The sequence below is a fragment of the Octopus bimaculoides genome, chromosome 2 (genome assembly GCF_046866305.1).
Source record: "Octopus bimaculoides isolate indiv1 chromosome 2, ASM4686630v1, whole genome shotgun sequence".
In the NCBI taxonomy this organism is placed as follows: Eukaryota; Metazoa; Mollusca; class Cephalopoda; order Octopoda; family Octopodidae; genus Octopus; species Octopus bimaculoides.
In genome coordinates, this window is record NC_142929.1 from 29446981 (window position 1) to 29462926 (window position 15946).

The 15946-nt window shown below is 36.9% G+C and overlaps 1 long non-coding RNA gene across 2 annotated transcripts in view; it reads left to right on the forward strand.

Annotated features, from left to right (window-relative positions):
- The window catches only part of LOC128250620 (uncharacterized), a 52702-nt gene that overhangs the window by 1722 nt on the left and 35034 nt on the right, over positions 1 to 15946 (forward strand). The window contains exon 2 of one of the 2 annotated variants that reach the window (XR_016238463.1): positions 957 to 1048. This is a non-coding gene — a long non-coding RNA (uncharacterized LOC128250620). Of the gene's footprint in view, positions 1 to 911; positions 1049 to 15946 lie in introns of those variants that run through there. The other variant, XR_008266650.2, reaches the window with a different exon arrangement.

Below are 15946 nucleotides of genomic sequence, written 5' to 3' on the forward strand. Positions count from 1 at the left end.
TCTGACAATAACTTATCGGCAAGTTGTTACACGATTTTCTGTAAGTTACAGCATTATTAAAGCAACCTATTTGTAGTTAGTTACATCCGTAGGTCTGTCATAAAATATATAATTGTGAACGGTGCTGAAAAGTACCTGGTTTTGGGTAAAAGAAAATACGGAGGGATGAGTTAATTATGATTTTATTCAACATATTCCCCTCCCAGATTCACCTACTTATTGCAGCGGTCCTTCGGTTTTTCTAAACATTGTAAAAGAAATCGGAAGGCCGGACCTCTAACCAGGCCTTTCATAATACCCTTAAAGCCAGGAACTTTTCAACAGCCCCTTGTAAATAAGGACTATCCCGTTATTTGGTTACCAAACAGTTGTTGTGACGGTTGGTGGTTGTATTGTTTTAACCTCAAGTCATGATCATCCTGGTTCTTATTTTAAGTACATCGTACATTGGATATCACTTTAAGACGGCGGAATGGAAGTTAAGGGAGATATTGCAGTTATTCCTAGCATGTGGATGGACGACGAAGAAGTTTCCTCGTTGACTTGTTTCCAAAGAATTGCCTTGTCAAATAGAAGTGTCTGTCGTAAAATTGGGAAGGTAAATAATAAAAAAAAAGGCTGACGAGAAACTACTGAAATTACAATTTTACAGTCATTGTTAGGATGGTCAAAGACTTGAGTATGACAAAATAAATAAATAAAAGTATGCCACTAAAACTGCTGTCATATGAATTTGAACCATCAATGTTTTGGATTGAGCATTCATAACTACTATTGCACTAAAAGTCAAAATTTAAAAATACGCTAATATATGCGATTATAAAATTCAAGAATATATTCTTGTCTCAAGGTTGTATTCACTCATTTTTGTAAATTGCTGTGTTACTTATAAAGTTTTGCTTGTTGCTACTACTAGGTTCTTTTCCTCATTACTAAGAGTCCTTCCTTTCTCTAAGATACAACAGATTTGGCGACGAGTTTGAGATTACCCAAAACTACTAAGAATATCTGTCTATTACTATAATGGAGAAAGCTGCTTATTAATTAGGTATGTAACAATTACTAAAAGTTCTAAAAGAAAGCAATTATTAAAGGGTTGACTGTCTGGAAATATTTTTATAAATTCATGTTCTAAGAAATTTCCTATCATTTCGATTTCTCAACTTTATTGAATTTTTTAACTCCAATTTCTCGTAAATTTGAATATTCATTGCATCCACTGCTGAGTATTTCATTTGCAAAGTCTCTCGCTTTCTGTATCAATGTTTTTATTTCAAGTTTTAATTCAATATTTGGAAAACCGACAGTCTATTCTATTAATGTATACGTAATGTAAAAACATTATTTATTGAATGAATTTTTTTTAATACACCGGTATAATTTTTGTAAAACAATAATTCTAAGTGATTTTGTTATGGCTGTTTGTTATAATTACCCGAACCGATTTTGGCCATTTTCTTCTTTAACTTAAAAACCATGAGAAGAGCCTTTCTGGTAAAAATAAATAGATAAAAAGATATTTTCAGAGGAAAAAGTTTAAAATTCAAGGGAGGTTTCGCTGTTGTTTCTAGCACAACCCAAACCATCTTCCCTTTTCACTCTCACATGTACTGACGTTTTTTCAATATTTTTCTCCCATTAAACACATTTTATGAAATGAAGATGCCGATGTAACCACACGCGTGGTCCATTGGTGGAATATAAGCGACAAAATAAATTGCCATCTAAAATTTTACCCCCACCTCAATCAAGCGAAGCCGTGTGTGTAAGAAGAAACATTTTCTAACCAAAAAATACGCTATTAAAATGAATTATCGTTTACATAACTCTTTTTTTTTTTTTTTTTTTTTTTTTATAACTACTGTGGATAACAGCAATGACCTTTTCAGGCTCTCCAATATTTTAATTTCTGAACAGAAACAATCGGGAGTGGGGTTGCAAAAGATTCATAATTTCTCTTTTTATAACATATAAATATATTTATGGGGGAAAGATATTGAAAAACATCAACACAAGCGAGAGTGATAGAGAAGCGAAAAGGGTTGCCTTTGGATGTGTTAGAAACAGCCAAATCGACCTTAAATCACTCACTTTTCCTTCTGAATTTTAATTTTTTTTTTAACTGAAAACGCTCTTATGGTTTTGAAGTGGAAACAAAAATGTCCAAAATAGGTCCAGAGTTGAATGATGAGGGAGGAGGAGTAAAAACAAATTTCATAACTTTTTTCATACAAAGATGCATCCACCCTGCCACAAGGCTGTGGTTTTAAAAAAATGAGGAAAATCCCCGAAAAGATTTTCCCCACAAATTTCTTTATAATCGTAATCTATGCCGTTTGAAACTGATATGTATAAACTTATGAAAAGATACCGATTTTCGTGAAAGTTATGAGGGGAAAAAGTAAGATCTTGTGAATTTTTCGAAACTCCTCTCGGATCTTTTTTAAAACGGGGGCCACATTTTTCATTAACGAAACACTTTGAAACTTGGAACACTGGTAGAATGTGTCATATAAAACATCTTTTTCTCTTAGTCTTAAAAAAAAAAAGAAATCCATAAGTTATTCCATGTGAAAGTTGTCGTATTTCTGTAATTTCAACCAATCACTGACGTCCATTCAGCCGATATACATTAAGTGCCGACTACATAAACAAACTATTCTGAAACAATTAACCCTAACCTTAAGGTTAGGGTTAAAGCAAATTTAAAATGAAAAAAGCAAATAAAACGAAGGTATGGAGATTAAATACGCTTTACATCGCTTAATCAGCCAAATGAGTAAATGTAAACAACGGAATACTTGTCAGTGATTGGTTGAAATTATTGAAATAAGACAATTTTTTACATGAAATAAATTCGAATACAAAAATATTTTTCTGTTCTATAACACAAAATAGATAAGTATACGGAGTTTGAAAGTCTTTCCGTACCAGAAACACTACGTAAAACATTAATGAAAAATGTGGACCCCGTTTTAAAATAGATCCCTCGTCTCCACCCCATCGGAAAAATTCTATCCCATAAATCCTTATATACCCTGAAGCCACAACATCTAAGCGGTATTTGTACAAAATTTTGTTTAAATGTATCCATTTTTCTGAATGTTATGAGGCAACAAAGTTAGGGTCGTATACATCTGTAGTAATGATCTTTAATTTATACGATTTTTCATTTCATGTTTATTTCATTCATTGTTTGCAATGTTCTCTCTCCCCCCTTTCTCTTACCCTCTCACATACTCTCTTTCTCTCTCTCACACACACACACACTGCAAAGCTTACATGTGGGCTGCTGAATTGAAATCTCTATGATACTTTGAGGGCAAGGTAAAACTTGACAAACTGCTTCTCCCTTTGTTGCACTATCGTGATGTTTGCTTAAAAAAGTGGGTACAGTTTAAGAAGAGTGGTCCCGGTGCGCGCACTCGCGCGTCCGCGCTAGGTAGTCGTGAGTAGTCGATGCTACAATGCAAATCACTAGATGCGCAAAGCAAGTTAGTGCTTTAGGGTTAGTGACTTGCATCGTAACATTGACTACTCACGACTACCTTGCGCGAGTGCGCGCACCGGAAACAAAAAGTGATTATGACTGTGATAAACTCATGAAAGGCAGTATTTACTAAGCAAGTGAACGCTATTAAACAAAGAAATAATTAGACGTCAAATATCATAAAAATTATTAGTATTGGGAATCCAATGTGAAAATATTATCAAGGGGCTAGCAGAAAACCGCCCGGAGGGCGATCTTTCTGCTTGTAAAGTTAGTTATCTGAAAGGTAACTGTAGATACCAACAAAAACAAATCTACTGAATAAGAACATGCAAAAAAAAATATAACAAATTACCGATGGCAAAACCACTCAGTACGACAACGATTGACTGGATAACTGGGGTCAGTTTTAAGCAGCAATAGACCTAATTCAAAGGGTCTCGGACGCAACTGATCGAGGTGTTGACCAAGCAAATGAAAGTTCACTCGCCCAATAACTCTTCTTAGCAGATGCATGATTCGGGGTGATCTCACTAACTTTGCCCCATTAGTTTATCTGACCAATAAGAACAGCATTTCGTCCCCTCCTTCCTTACTTGATGTCATTAAGTTGGCAAATTCTCTTGGTCGTTGACCAGCAAACGCTACGAAACAATCTCCGCCACCACGTAGAATCATAAACAACATTCATTTGACCTGTGCAGGACACTAAATATACCACTAAGATACCTTTCTTTTCTTTTTCCCTCATTCTGGCTCAGCAATTGGTTAATTATATGGTCATCTACGTGCAGGAAACCAGTAATAGAGGGCAGAGTCAACCTGTCAAGTATTTATTGACCGGTTGACTCAACATTAATTGAATCTTACTTTCTTTCATTTGTACACTTTGGGGTATGACTGCTCATCCATATATCTAAAAAGAAATTCTAACATTTATACATACACGTGTATATGTGCATGTATGTAAATATTACTGTATATTATCGCCAAATGCACATCTTTCGTGTGCGTGTGTATACACATACAATACTCTTTTTCTCTCTCTCTCCCCCATACTGAGAGAGATAATCACCAATCGTATATATATTTGTGCGTTTTAATCTATTCTAACAAAATTGTCTATGTATTCACTTTTCGCCACATCCACTTCGGTTCAAATGTCAAGTAAAGGACATATATAAGATTTTTATCTTTTCTATAATATATCGTATGATGTTCAATCCAGCCAAATTTTACGTCCCCTCTTCACTATCAGCAGTTTCTCCTTTTTATTTCATTTCTTTTCATTTCCTTTTTTTTTTCTTTTTCCTATTTATTTTGTAGGCGGGAGAGTGTTTGTTTATCCATCAAATATTATCCTTAAGTGATAAGATGGTCGACTGCCAGAACTGATAATACTTTCATATATTCTCTTAAACTTTAAAGCTCTTCACCACCACCATCGCCTACCCCATCTTCCTTCCACCCAAAATACTTCACTTTATTAAGTGCAATTATCTGCTGCTGCAAACTTAAGCGTCTTGCGCAACTTGAGATTTTTTTTTTTTTTTTTTTTCTATAATTTTCTAGCTTTCTCTCTAAACTGGCATCTCTGAAATACTTTCGTACTTAAAATATTTATACGTGACAATAGACCTTTGACTCCGCTGTAAAAGTACTTGGCTTGAAATTCTAAGTAACAATGTCACAGCTGGTCTCCTGGAGAGAGGATTTCGAATTCTTCGTTGAAAATAAAAGCATAAATGGTAAACAGATCCTTCAAGGCAGGTCAAATTTATCAGTGCTAGTGATTTGTTTCAATATTCTTCGCAAGATAAGTGGAATTTGTACCTCTCTACGAAAGTGAAAAAGATGAATGATGTTCCACATTCTATAAGAGAACATGTGGTTTTATTCACATCTCTTAATTTTTCTATTTCACTTTTTTTTTTTCACATGTTTATTCTAAGTGGAACAGCTTTAGAGAAATGAAAATCATAAGTTGTGTGGTCAAGAAGCTAACATTGCCGCCACCTGGTTTCTGGTTCAGCCCCACTGCGCGGCACCTTGTGCAAGTCTTCTACTATACAACTACAGGCCAACTAATGTCTTGTGAGAGAGTTTGGTTGGCGGAAAACGTGGCAGACCGTCGTGTGTGTTGTTTCCCCCACAGCTACTTGACAACCGATGTTCATTTGCTTACATCGCCATAACTTAATTCAGCAAAAGAGAGCGATAGAACAGACGCCAGACATTTAAAACAAAGTACAAGGGTCGATTTGTTTAAACCCTTCAAATAAGAAATGACTTGCGGAAATAGACGGTAGACGAAGATGAGTCTTCTACCATTTCTTCCTAAACAACCAGCACAAACGATCTGTTTAGTGATCAAATGTTTGTATTGTACAGTTGCTCACGCCCTCTATCCATCAAATCTACAATGCCACTCGTCAGATGTCGAAGTGCGATGAAGAGCAATGAGAGGTATGTTTTGCTCAAAAACCACACAACTCCTGCCTGGTCTGGGAATCGAAACCACATCATTCTAACCACTAGGCCACGGCGCTCTCACACTTGTTGAAATAGAAAATATGAAACTTTGAAAACTAAGCAAACAATTCAAAGAAGAAACGATCCGTGTAAAATTATATTTCACCATTTCTCTTAAAATAAAAAATTGTGTGCATAGTCTTTTTCTTTTTTTTTTTTTCTTTTTTTTTTGACATTATGTTAATCCTCAAATGGCTCGGGATATTTTGATTGTTAAAAAGCATCAAATTAGTTTAGGGAAATGAATGAGTTTTAGGTGCAGTATTATAAAATTGAGGGCATTGGTGGGTCAGCTTTATGTTCGCTCCTTTCATCTGCAATAAGCACTTACATTTTTCGAGCTCGCCTGGGCTGACTTGCGCTGTTTCGCTAGTGACTCCGGCCACGGATGCGTAGTTCATTTTTCTATTACCATTCTGAGATCAGTTTTATCATTCTCTGGTATGTTTTTTCACTTCCTTCGTTTGGCAAATTTGGAGGAAGGGTAACATTTGTTCGCACAATTCCTCCAAGAAGTAGTCCGGAATTACATATAGGGAAACGTCAACTTCTATGTTGTACTGATTGTGTAAAAAAAAAAAAAGTTTCCACAAAGGAAAACAATTCGCCCCTAAACGGGAAATTCGCACAAAAAAAAAAAACGAACCTGCTAAAGCAGGCAATGTATTTAAAAGACACAGAAAACAACAAAAGTTGTATAACAGTTCAAAAAACAACGGTAATCCCAAAAGGGAAAACTTACAATTAAAAGAGAGCAGGAAAAAAAAAAGGACGTTCAGTAAAAGGCACTGAAAAATAATGACGTTTTTTCATAATCTTTTGAATTCGTATATATTTATTTTATTATAAATGCAAAGCAATACCACATACTCGCCTCCCGAGTTTCGTTTTCCATACAGTGTGTGCGATTCTTTGTTTACTCCTCTACGGTACATTATGCAATTTCTTTTAATATATTTTAATTAATGTTATACAGCACAGTATTGTACCGTATTTTTATTTATTAACCTTTAGGCCGAAAATGCTTATTTTACCACAGAAACCATTAAAATATTTAAAAAATACATATCGGTCGCAGAAACCCGCGACATACTTAGGAGTCCGTGATATAAATTTACATATATTAGTCAGAAAAATCCGCGACCTACTGAATGCGCAACAGGTGAACTGCGATATGGCGAAGAATTACTGTATATACAATTTATACAAATAATAATAAAATACAGTACAATACTGTTTCTACTTCGCGAATTTTCACCTATCATGGGGGTGGGGGAATGTAACACCGGCCATATTCGTGGGATTACTGTACTTTCTTTGAGATGTATTCGTTTCTTTTCACTAACGAACTGACATTTTTCTATCAGTCAAAACAATTCCTGTGTGTGTGTATATGTGTGTGTGTGTGTGTGTGTGTGTATGTGTGTGTAATTGCTCTCATCTAATGGATGACAATGTTTCTTTTGCGCACGTGTAGTGTTTAATATGTGCTAACTTGGAAGATCTCTAAGTAGCAGTGGGTTCTATACATAGAATTTGCAAGCCTGTCCTCGCGAATATGCCCTCACATTTATCAGACATTCCTTGTTTTGTGGTTGAGTCAAAGGAAGACAAATATTTGAGTAATACACCTTGAGAGAAAAACAAGTTGCGATCAGTTTTAAAACGCTTTCTGGTAGACTAGATTTCCGATAGCTTTCTACAGCTGGCAGATTTACCAGTCGCCCAAACTACTGGATCTATATCTTACTCAGCAAAGATAATGACCCTGGGAAATATTCACCTATAAGGTCAGTGTAAAGCTTCAGTGCTTTGGTATCATCTGTAATGAGCCTCGTGGATTAAGAGGGTAGTCGTTATCGTTGCAACAGCAGTTATGTACGCCTGCGACGATGAAATACTGCAATTTATGTAATTTCTTCGCTCGTGGCGGGGGGGGGGGGGGGGGGGGGGAATATGGTCGGTATAAAAAAAGGATCGAAGATCCTTCATTTGGCTGGTTTTCTGGATTCTATAATGTGCATATTCCCCTCTAGACAGGACACCGGGATTACTCATGCCATCTGGCTGAACTGGAGCAACATGAAGGAAGTGCTTTTGCTCAAGACCATAACGCATCTCCCGTCCACGAATCGAAACCACATTCTTACAATCAACACTCTAATCATTAAGCTGCGTGCCTCTACTCGTGTACGGTATAGCATTAGCAATAGTTTTCTCAAGTGTCTAACCTGATATCTCAAATGTCGGTAGTAAAACAGACATTTGCAATGATATTGCTCACTTCGTGGTTTTCAAAGTCTGCTGAAATATTCCTTCGATTTGGCTTTCCTCATGCAATGTTTTCGATGATTTGGTGGACGTGCGTTTCTTTTCCTCTTTCTTAGAAAAACATATTTCTGGGCTTTGGTGCAAATCTGTGTATGCTTGTAATGTCTAAGCATGCATGCTCTCTTAATTCTAAAGTTACCTTATTAGTTGCAAGGTTGTGAAGGAACGCTACCTTTCTTCTATTTTTTAAACAGTTTGCAAATTTTTATTGTCCCGGATATCGTAATCATTTCTAGTGTATGAAGTGAGTTGCATTCTCTCATCTAGAATCAAAGTTCAACCATACATTGCTCTTGACGGATTGGTACGGATCTTGTTGCTCCAATTATAATCGTCAGTGGTCCATAGATATTCTCTTTCTCCTTTATTTTTCTGACCCAATAAGTGTCCAGAGAGCAGCTAGTTTCTACAACAGAACCTTTTTTTTTTCTTTGTAGTCGCGCACATCATGTATGTATGGCATGGCAATGTATGGTTATCTGAACTAGTGTGCATGGGTGTGTATATATTCATTGCAGATATCATCAGGTCAATAGGTTTCTCCGATTTGTGCGGTAATTATTCTTTCATGTAATTGTATATCAATATAGATGGGAGTTTTTGTTTGAATTTAGTTTACTGCGCTTTCAGTTGATTATGTTTTTCATTCATTACTCTAGTTTGTTTATAATCAGTCATTGCTCATTCGTATAATAACATCATGTTCACCTTTCAATGGTCGTACCCCGTGTTATTTATATCAAGTCAGAAGAATGAATTCACTGGTTTAGTTTGGTCTGGCTTATGTAATGTGCTATTTTGACGATCTGTGCGGATAACTTCAAGCTTTTTCTCGACGAAAATAAGTTTCTGCTATCATCTAGAACCCATGTTCAACTCTTGGTGGGTTGGTGCGGATCCTGTTGCTCCAGTTATAAGCGGCAGGAAACTATAAGTGTATCTCGATTTCAAACACATTATCGGTTGTCTGCTGTCTTTGTGCTTGTCCCCATCACCGCTTGACAACCGGTGTTGGCTTGTTTACGTACCCGTAACGTAGCGGGTCGGCAAAAGTGACCGATAGAATAAGTACCAAGCTTAAAAATATGAAAATACTGGGATCGATTCATTCGACTAAAACCCTTCAAGAGGGTGCCCCAGCATGGTTAAAACAACTAAAAAGATATCCGTTTGATATCGAAATTCAACTAGTTGGAGTATTTTAGATCTATCGCTTTCATGTTGCCAATAAAAAGATTTTAACTTTTTTTTTTATTTTTTTTTTTAGAATTGATACAGAGCTTTGTTCAAATTCAAAGGATCATTTAAATTTCTCTCGATTATTCCTCGACCTTCGGTAGCAGGCCCCAGTTTCCTGTCCAGCCATTGTGTAAATAGTTGTAATATTACGTGTTGAATTTTCTCCGTTTGATTACTGCTATGATCTTCCGCTAAAAAAGGTGCTTCTTCACATTTATCAGAAGATAAGCGACTTTTTACCAGGCTTATATCAATAGAAAACGTTTTAGGGGATAGTATCCATCGTAGAGAGATGAATAGCTCCCTTATGCTGACGTGACCGACTCCGGCGCCGTTATGTAGGCATGTATATTTATGTCCGTCGGTAAGTATTAATGTATGCCTATGGATCGAAGGGAAGTTGGTCGTGATTTATAATTTCAATGTATTATTCATCTTTATGTATTATTCTATCTCTCCATTATCCCGGTGTCCCTTTTCTTTTTATTATAGTTTTGCTTTATATTTTCATTTTTTTTTCACCATTTCCTGCCTTCCTTTTTACTTAACTCCCCTCTATCACGTTCTGACGTACATCCTTTGTCATCTTCTGGCACCTCTCCCTCTCGTTAATTATGTCTTCATTTCTGTTTTTTTTTTTTTAAATATGAACGGCCCCTTATTGTGTGCAACTAGATTATACAAGCACACCTTAAAGAAAACCAAACAAAGACAACAAATGTTAGGCGCTGTTTGAATGGGTAACGTACAAGAAAGTATCTGTTAGTTGTCCATACCTTATATATATGCAAAATGTGTGTGTGTTATGAGTTCATAACTCATGCTTGAAAGCACACAATATATCGGTGATAGCAAATATTTTGGGGGTTATTTATTTATTTAGGCACGCCAGGATTAAGCAATCTAGAAACACTACGCTTCTGTTAAATTATTTGGGGAATTTAGGTAATCTATTTTCTTGGGTTGGCCAAATTTTGCAAACCACGACCGACTTTTTATTCAGTGAATCAACAGTCTTTATAAATCAATATATTGCCAAACGACAGAGAATCTACAAGGGAATCGGGGTATACGTTGCAGTTTTGATTAATAGTTCAATCAATGTCTCCTATTTTTACCCTGCTTATACTATTCAGAAAGGAATATGCGTTACAGCTTATTTCTCTCCCATTAAATATGAGGTCCCCTAAACACACTTGGTTCTTTAGTATAACGGACTGAGCCTAAAATGTCACCTATTTCATTAAGTAATAAAATAAGGCGGTGAGCTGACAAAATCATTATCACGTTGGGCGAAATGCTTAGAGGTATTTTGTCCGTCTTTTCGTTCTGAGTTCAAATGCCACCGAGGTCGACTTTGCCTTTCATCTTTTCGGAGTCGATAAAATAAATACCAGTTGAGCACTGTAATCGATGTAATCGACTAGCCCCGTTCCCTTTAACTTACCGGTCTTGTGTCAAAATTTGAAACTATCAGTAATAAAATTACTTGTTTCAAGCTAGCCGAGATAATTAACTTCCACCCACCACTAGAAAAGCCCCTTCGTTTATATTACTAACGCACTTTGCAAAATCATAAGTGTCATAAATTTCCAGCACTCGCTTCAGTCCTGCCTTCAAAGGACACTTGCTAACATTTGCTTCGTTAATATTCAACATAATGAACTTCAGTTTGAGAAAAAGAAAAACAAGCCTATGATAGGATTCAAACTTCGTTCTTACCACTTGCTGTGTAGTCGTCAGATTTTACGCTTCAGTGTTAGTTTTTCCGGCATCTCAAATTGCACACGATAAATTTTTTTCTCTATTATTATTATTTTTTTTTTTGTTATCACCAGAAGATAATTCGTTACTAATTGATGTTTATTTTTTGCTTGTTTGACTCGGTGAACTACAGCTTTGCTGGGTTGCTATCTTGAAGGGTTACATTGAACAAATCAACCCCAGGATTTATTTTCAAGTTTGGTACTTATCTTATTAGTCTCCTTTGCAGAACTGCAGAGTTATAGGGATGTAAACAAACTAACACTAGTTGTCGAGTGTTCGTAGCAAGTCATAATTTCACGTAAAGGATAATTTCTAACACAACGACAGATCAAGGCATATGATATCTTATTCTCTTGGACATAAATGAAATAGTTTATCCTTCTAGTATTGATGACTAAATAATCATCCAACAGTATAAAAATATTCACATGATCATTAATCCGTGCAATTCAAATACTAATCTCACGAAAATGCTATTTTGAAAGTAGTTTGATTTCATTAGAAACTTTGAAACTGAAACTCTGTACAAAAGGTTTCGTTTAAGATAACATCACATATTTTTGCAGTGATAAAATCAATTATCTCGATCAGTTCATTTCGAAAGTGAACCCCGATTTCATATTTAACTATGTAACATTTAGTGACTATCCAAGTGTTTTCTTCCCACGTAACCTTAATTGGCTTATTGAATTCTGCTGAAATGATCATGCCATTGCGTTCAGTGAAAGGTTATTCTTCACTCTCCAATTCCTAAAGCGTGATCACGCATATTTCTTTTAATTTCTTTAAGTCACAAGACCTCCACAGTACAGTGGCTCGTTCTCACTTAGAATAACAACAACCAGATGAATCACATCGTGGATGTGTTGCCACTTCATTGTAACGCTGAAATATTTCCAGAGGGCCTGACACTGACTATAATGATACGGTGGTTGAGACGTGCTGGCTTCAGTTGCCTTCTGAAAGGCAAAAAAAAAAAATAATAATAATAATGACGCGCTAAATGTTCGTAGTCTAAGCTATGGTTTGTATATAGGTGTATATATGTATATATATATATAATGTGTGTGTATGTGTGTACAAGTTGTTCGTGCTAAATTTGATTTTATCTTATTTTTCCCCCAAGAACAGCTTGATGTATGGGTGATCAGTCAATGGCATTGAAAAGCGTCAGTCAATGGCATTGGAGAGCGTGAAAATTAAAGGTGTAGTTGAGAAAGAGTTAGCTGACATTGAGGACTGGAAGTCATCTGGATATTCCAAAGAACTTACCTGTGTCATGATTCGCGCCGGATATCAAAAATACCGACATCATGAGAGCTGCTCAATGTTCTGTGAAAACTATACAAGCTGTAAGACATGACATGGAGAGTATGGAATTGTGGGCAGCAGAAAGGTATGGTCTTAAGGTGTTTCTCCAGTGAGGGTGACGCCAAGGTCAAGATGTTCGAAGATCTTCCCAGGGACATAGTGAGAAACGCATGCGCCAGGATCCAGAGCCGTCTTGAGGCTCTGGTGAAAACTGAGAGCTGCTACTCTGTGTTATCTCCCAGCCATAATCTAGTCGATCTTTTTGATTTTTAAAGTACATTTCTCTTTATATAGCTATCACATTCAGCCTCTGTGTGTGTGCGTGTGAGAGAGAGATAGTTATTTCGATGAAATAAATACCAGTTGAACAATGGGGTCGATGTAATCGATTAGCCCCCTTCCTCAAAATTTCAGGCCCTGTGCCTAAAGTAATTTGTATTGCGGTGAACTAGCTGACCCGTTAGCACGCCGGACAAAAAGCTAAGCAGAATTTCGTCCGTCTTCACGTTCTGAGTTCAAAATACCACCCAGAAAGGATGTAAGGTAAAATCGAGCTCGGAAAAGGACTAAAATATTAGAACCGAGTTGTGAAATTGTATGATGTACACAACTTTTCAAAGAATTTATCGATGCCAAAGATTTATAAAGTATATTTCAACCCGAGTTCTCATAATTTTCTCAAGTCATTTCAACATTGGTAAGATTGATATTATTGTTCAGCAACAGCGTAAGTAACAATGATTTCACATTTTGACATATGTCTGTGTCTGCAGTGATTGACAGAATTTGTTGGTTGTCGGTTAGAATTCCATGAAATAATTTAATCGTCTCCATTAGAAACTAACGGTAAAATGTTGGATGCTCATTCGACTAATCTAGACTACAGTTCTATATTTAAGAGATGAGGAATTATGTACATTATTTACATTTGACGGATATTTGTCCTCATCTTGTTTCTTGTTAACACAACGTTTCGGCTGATATACCTTCCAGCCTTCATCGGGTGTCTTGGGGAAATTTTGAACCTGCGTTCTCATTCCTAAGGTATTTTTTGCTATTATTATTAAGGTCATTGCCTGGAATCGAACTCAGAATCTTGGGTTTAGTAGCCGCCCTCTTGACCACTTCGCCCACGGGCATATGGCGTAGTGGTTAAGAGCGCGGGCTACTAACCACAAGATTCCGAGTTCGATTCCAGGCAGTGACCTTAATAATAATAATAATAGTATCAAAAAATACCTTAGGAATGAGAACCCAGGTTCAAAATTTCCCCAAAACACATGATGAAGGCTGGAGGGTATATCAGCCGAAACGTCGTGTTAACAAGAAACAAGATTGTAGTGAAACCTCTCTCTCGGGCATTCAATCACAAATGATAACGAAGTTGCTAACATCTAGCCTTCGGCTACCTTGGCCCTTTCTGTCCTACATCCTGATTGGCTCTTATTTTTGCGCGGCAATTGTCTCCATGTTCTGCTTGCTTAGGGGGAATTACATCCAATCGTGGCTTTAGATAAAGTCACGTGATAGAGTTTTACTGGGTTTTCGGTGAACCCTTTTTCGCCTATAAATAAGCCCGATCCAACGACGGCAATTGTCTTCGAATTCAGATCTCTCACGGTTCTGATCGCTGACCACACATATAAAAAACACGGCTACAGCCAGTTCCAGCGTCGACGTTCACCACCAATGTACTGTCTATCACAATGTCGTGCGCCAGCAACCCCACCACCAGGCACACACCAACATCAACAAGCTCGGTTTTATCTTCACTGTATGAGTGGAGTTACCACTCACGAACAACAGTCAGAACTAACCAGCGAGAATATTCCGTACCAGGTAACACAGGTCGCAGCATTCGACGCTCAACACACAGTGTGATACTACAGCTCTGCTACTTGGCCACAACCTCCTTCGTATGAACATTCTAAATCTTGTGTAGCTTTAATACGAACTGGTTTTTCTCTATAGACACTCTTTCTATGTTCTGTGTTACACTCACTCACACGCACACTTGTACACTCACATATTGTATACACACTATTGCTTATATGACTCTCCGTCACTTCACATTGTTGTATACCTTCTCTTGTACACAAAGGCCTGATTTATCTACTGTCTTAATTTTACATGTCGTATGCACGCACACACAGACAAACAGTTTCGCTTTGTTAATAAATTTATTCTCATTATATATCTAACGGTTGAGTTTGTACTAAATTCTTTTACTGGCACCATGGCTCGTATCTCTCTTACGTCGAGCCTTCTATCTTATATATATCTTGTTTTGTGTTCGACCGTGCGACATGGTAAAAAGGAGCCTTTACCTTCTACGTCGCCATCTCCTTTGGTTCGCACGGTCGAAGTATTACAAGATGACAAATATCCGTCAAATGTAAATAATGTAATCTAGACTATATAAAACTTTTCATTTTCACACTCTATTGTTTAGATTCAATAGAACATATTTAAGAAAGAAAAAAAAAAGACTTATAGCAGAACGGATTAATCCAATCACGTGATAATCTTGATAAAAGATTAATCATGTTTTAATCAAAATCTGCCCATGCTCACTGCTCTCTCCTATAACAAAACTCTTTTATGACGAGTAGCTATGTTAAGGGAGATAACTTTCTTTCGTCATTGTGTCTTCTACGCCTGCAGCGCATTCATGACTTTACAACGAAAGTCTTACCGATTAAGCACGAGTTTTCCAATGACCTACGATCAGACATGCGCTTATTTTAGGGTATCTGTATGACCACATTCTCCAGGCGAACAGGAATTCACTAATTCTTGCTATATTTACCTCGGTGGGACTTGAAGCCAGAAAGAAAAAGTATCTGGACAAATACCACCAAGCATTTTTATCTGGTGCTCTACTGACTTTTCTTGGTGAAATGATATTTGTTGCGAAATTTAGTAGGCCAGCAACTTTAGATGGAAGAATTTAGTCGACTGCACCAACTCTCGTGCTTGATTGTTACTCTGTTATCGCTCGCGAAAGGCAAAGTTAACTACGACGAAATTTGAGCGTAGAGCTGAAAGAAATGCAGCTGGTCATTATCCGACAAGTTAACGATTTTGCCAGTTCATCGCATTTGACCCCGAAGGATGAATGGCAAAGTCAACCTTGGTGGTATTTGAACTTAGAAGGTAAAGAGTCAGAAGAGCTGCCTCTCTGCATTTTGTCCAACACGCTAATGATTCTACTAGTTCACCGCCTCAGTAATCCATTCTGCTATAGACACAAGGCCTGAGTGGGAGGGAGCTAGT